General features: G+C 54.2%; 1 non-coding gene across 1 annotated transcript; it reads left to right on the forward strand.

Annotated features, from left to right (window-relative positions):
- The first annotated feature begins 3,121 nt into the window (after positions 1–3,121).
- On the forward strand, positions 3,122–5,031 carry LOC124562806. Its single transcript, XR_006969634.1, has one exon. It is a non-coding gene; the product is annotated as a small subunit ribosomal RNA (ribosomal RNA).
- The last annotated feature ends 61 nt before the right edge of the window (positions 5,032–5,092 follow it).

Genomic DNA, 5,092 nt, shown 5'->3' on the forward strand with positions numbered 1-5,092 from the left:
AACCTACCCATGTTGCGCCTTAACCTAACCCATGTTGCGCCTTAACCTAACCCATGTTGGCGCCCTTAACCTAACCCATGTTGCGCCTTAACCTAACCCATGTTGCGCCTTAAACCTAACCCCATGTTGCGCCTTAACCTAACCCATGTTGCGCCTTAACCTAACCCCATGTTGCGCCTTAACCTAACCCATGTTGCGCCTTAACCTAACCTATGTTGCGCCTTAACCTAACCTATGTTGCGCCTTAACCTAACCTATGTTGCGCCTTAACCTAACCTATGTTGCGCCTTAACCTAACCTATGTTGCGCCTTAACCTAACCTATGTTGCGCCTTAACCTAACCTATGTGGCGCCTTAACCTAACCTATGTTGCGCCGTAACCTAACCTATGTTGCGCCGTAACCTAACCTATGTTGCGCCATAACCTAACCTATGTTGCGCCTTAACCTAACCTATGTTGCGCCTTAACCTAACCTATGTTGCGCCTTAACCTAACCTATGTTGCGCCGTAACCTAACCTATGTTGCGCCTTAACCTAACCTATGTTGCGCCTTAACCTAACCTATGTTGCGCCTATAACCTAACCCTATGTTGCGCCTTAACCTAACCTATGTTGCGCCTTAACCTAACCTATGTTGCGCCTTAACCTAACCTATGTTGGCCGCCTTAACCTAACCTATGTTGCGCCTTAACCTAACCTATGTTGCGCCGTAACCTAACCTATGTTGCGCCTTAACCTAACCTATGTTGCGCCTTAACCTAACCTATGTTGCGCCGTAACCTAACCTATGTTGCGCCTTAACCTAACCTATGTTGCGCCTTAACCTAACCTATGTTGCGCCTTATACCTAACCTATGTTGCGCCTTAACCTAACCTATGTTGCGCCTTAACCTAACCTATGTTGCGCCTTAACCTAACCTATGTTGCGCCTTAACCACACCAACACACGTTGGGCCTTAACCCAATCACACGTTGGGCCTTAACCCAACACACGTTGGGGCCTTAACCCAACACACGTTGGGCCTTAACCCAACACACGTTGGGCCTTAACCCAACACACGTTGGGCCTTAACCCAACACACGTTGGGCCTTAACCCAACACACGTTGGGCCTTAACCCAACACACGTTGGGCCTTAAACCCAACACACGTTGGGCCTTAACCCAACAACACGTTGGGGCCTTAACCAACACACGTCGTTGGGCCTTAACCCAACACACGTTGGGCCTTAACCCAACACACGTTGGGCCTTAACCCAACACACGTTGGGCCTTAACCCAACACACGTTGGGCCTTAACCCAACACACGTTGGGCCTTAACCCAACACACGTTGGGCCTTAACCCAACACACGTTGGGCCCCTTAACCCAACACACGTTGGGCCTTAACCCAACACACGTTGGGCCTTAAACCTGCTCTGTAATTGTCATACGACGCGTTAAATTAGTGTAGTGTTGCCTAACTGCAACCCCCGCAATATAGTTTGCTACTCGCACTGCCCCGGTCCCCAGAGTATCGCTTCATGTTAAACACCTTGCAGCTATTACACTGTAATGCGGATGGCGGCAGGGACGTACATGCTCAATGCCCTTCGCAGTTGTTCATTGGCATTCGCATGGCGAAGCACAGCCTACGTTGTGGTACGGCTTGTGGCAACTGTCCGCTGATGTTGTACGTCCCAAATCACACACTGTACCGCACATTGGTCCTCATGTACTGAATGATACATCGTGGTACATGTGTGACCGTACCACGACTTGCGCCAACAACGGCGAACCATACGGTCCAAATATTGTGCACTCAGCTACGTGTCGTCTCCCTATAAGAGCTGGATTGCAGTATGGTATGCCGTGGATGGCGATCAGCATGAGCCGTCTGTTGATGTAGTGGCGCGTGTTGTCAGACGTAGTCGTCTCTTCTCACACAACCGTGATAGCATGGTGCACTGCGTTCCACATCTGCGACATGCGACAGAGGCCGGTTGACAGTCGTTCGCGCAATGGGACATCGCATACGTACGGGGGCCACCTTCCACGTGTTCGCGAAGCGTTGCACATGTTGTTGCGTGTATGTGGGCAGACATAGTGTGTCGTGACACCTGACACAGGCATGCAACCAATCGTTGAATTTGCAAATGGCGATGGACGTCTACGTTTGCTGGTGACGTTACGCAAATGAAGAACTGGTAAACCGTGTGTGGTGCGGTTGTTCTCGCTAGAGGTGAATCAGTGATGGCGACGATCGGTTGAGCTACCAACCGGTTGTTTCAGCGATACCCACCATGCCCACGAACGTGAATGGCATTGTGGGTGTGAAGCGATACGCGGCGGTGGCTGGGTGGGACCGTCCCCCGGCCGGTGAGGGGGGGCCTTCCGGCGTGCTGGCCGCGCGGTGCGTGGGCGCACGCGCTACAGCCGGCTGGTGGGGGCGGCCAGTGGCAGGCGCGCCGGCCGACGGAGGCGGCAGGCGGCGCAGCTGCGCGCCGGCGCACCCCTGCACGCGGCGCCGTGCCGGCCAAAGTAGGTCCTCGCGGGCCCGGTGCGAAGCGCGGTGGACATCTGCAGTGTGCTGGTCCGATTGAGGACTGTGTGCGCTGAGGATGCGCCGCCGCCCGGCGCTCGGCGCCGCGGACGCCGTCTGCTGCTCGGTCGCCTCTGCGGTTCTCGCAGGTGGATTGTATCGCAGCTGTGCGGACGTGTTGGCGCGTGCGCTGTGCTGGGAGAGTTCGCTTCGGCACCCAAGTGGGGCTTTTGTCCTTCTGTGGCGCTGGCGTTGGAGCTGCCGGCCACCGTAGGTGGCGCGTGTTGTCTCCCGCCGGCAATGCCACGACAGCACGCTCCCGGGCCTCTGTCGGCAGCGGCAAGCTCAGTTGGGAGCACGGGTGGTCGCACCTAAAGCGTCTACTCGCCAAACTCCGGGCGATTGCGCCTCTCTCGAACCCGACCAAGTACTTAGGACGGCGCTGCGCGCCGCCGGGACCTGAGAGGGTTTCGAGGTGTATTGTGCAGGGGAGCTCAGCCTCCTCCTGTTTGCAGAATAATTGAGCGGACGCTTGCGTGTTCGCGCGGGCCCCCGGGACACACTCCCGGGCGGCCGGCTGCTCAGCTCTAGTTGACGCAGCTCCCTGGTTGATCCTGCCAGTAGTCATATGCTTGTCTCAAAGATTAAGCCATGCATGTCTCAGTACAAGCCGCATTAAGGTGAAACCGCGAATGGCTCATTAAATCAGTTATGGTTCCTTAGATCGTACCCACGTTACTTGGATAACTGTGGTAATTCTAGAGCTAATACATGCAAACAGAGTCCCGACCAGAGATGGAAGGGACGCTTTTATTAGATCAAAACCAATCGGTCGGCTCGTCCGGTCCGTTTGCCTTGGTGACTCTGAATAACTTTGGGCTGATCGCACGGTCCTCGTACCGGCGACGCATCTTTCAAATGTCTGCCTTATCAACTGTCGATGGTAGGTTCTGCGCCTACCATGGTTGTAACGGGTAACGGGGAATCAGGGTTCGATTCCGGAGAGGGAGCCTGAGAAACGGCTACCACATCCAAGGAAGGCAGCAGGCGCGCAAATTACCCACTCCCGGCACGGGGAGGTAGTGACGAAAAATAACGATACGGGACTCATCCGAGGCCCCGTAATCGGAATGAGTACACTTTAAATCCTTTAACGAGTATCTATTGGAGGGCAAGTCTGGTGCCAGCAGCCGCGGTAATTCCAGCTCCAATAGCGTATATTAAAGTTGTTGCGGTTAAAAAGCTCGTAGTTGGATTTGTGTCCCACGCTGTTGGTTCACCGCCCGTCGGTGTTTAACTGGCATGTATCGTGGGACGTCCTGCCGGTGGGGCGAGCTGAAGGCGTGCGACGCGCCTCGTGCGTGCTCGTGCGTCCCGAGGCGGACCCCGTTGCAATCCTACCAGGGTGCTCTTGAGTGAGTGTCTCGGTGGGCCGGCACGTTTACTTTGAACAAATTAGAGTGCTTAAAGCAGGCAAGCCCGCCTGAATACTGTGTGCATGGAATAATGGAATAGGACCTCGGTTCTATTTTGTTGGTTTTCGGAACCCGAGGTAATGATTAATAGGGACAGGCGGGGGCATTCGTATTGCGACGTTAGAGGTGAAATTCTTGGATCGTCGCAAGACGAACAGAAGCGAAAGCATTTGCCAAGTATGTTTTCATTAATCAAGAACGAAAGTTAGAGGTTCGAAGGCGATCAGATACCGCCCTAGTTCTAACCATAAACGATGCCAGCCAGCGATCCGCCGCAGTTCCTCCGATGACTCGGCGGGCAGCCTCCGGGAAACCAAAGCTTTTGGGTTCCGGGGGAAGTATGGTTGCAAAGCTGAAACTTAAAGGAATTGACGGAAGGGCACCACCAGGAGTGGAGCCTGCGGCTTAATTTGACTCAACACGGGAAACCTCACCAGGCCCGGACACCGGAAGGATTGACAGATTGATAGCTCTTTCTTGATTCGGTGGGTGGTGGTGCATGGCCGTTCTTAGTTGGTGGAGCGATTTGTCTGGTTAATTCCGATAACGAACGAGACTCTAGCCTGCTAACTAGTCGCGTGACATCCTTCGTGCTGTCAGCGATTACTTTTCTTCTTAGAGGGACAGGCGGCTTCTAGCCGCACGAGATTGAGCAATAACAGGTCTGTGATGCCCTTAGATGTTCTGGGCCGCACGCGCGCTACACTGAAGGAATCAGCGTGTCTTCCTAGGCCGAAAGGTCGGGGTAACCCGCTGAACCTCCTTCGTGCTAGGGATTGGGGCTTGCAATTGTTCCCCATGAACGAGGAATTCCCAGTAAGCGCGAGTCATAAGCTCGCGTTGATTACGTCCCTGCCCTTTGTACACACCGCCCGTCGCTACTACCGATTGAATGATTTAGTGAGGTCTTCGGACTGGTACGCGGCATTGACTCTGTCGTTGCCGGTGCTACCGGAAAGATGACCAAACTTGATCATTTAGAGGAAGTAAAAGTCGTAACAAGGTTTCCGTAGGTGAACCTGCGGAAGGATCATTACCGACTAGACTGCATGTCTTTCGATGTGCGTGTCGTGTCGCGCAACACGCTACCTGTACGG

Source organism: Schistocerca americana, unplaced genomic scaffold (assembly GCF_021461395.2).
Source record: "Schistocerca americana isolate TAMUIC-IGC-003095 unplaced genomic scaffold, iqSchAmer2.1 HiC_scaffold_1184, whole genome shotgun sequence".
Classification (NCBI taxonomy): Eukaryota; Metazoa; Arthropoda; class Insecta; order Orthoptera; family Acrididae; genus Schistocerca; species Schistocerca americana.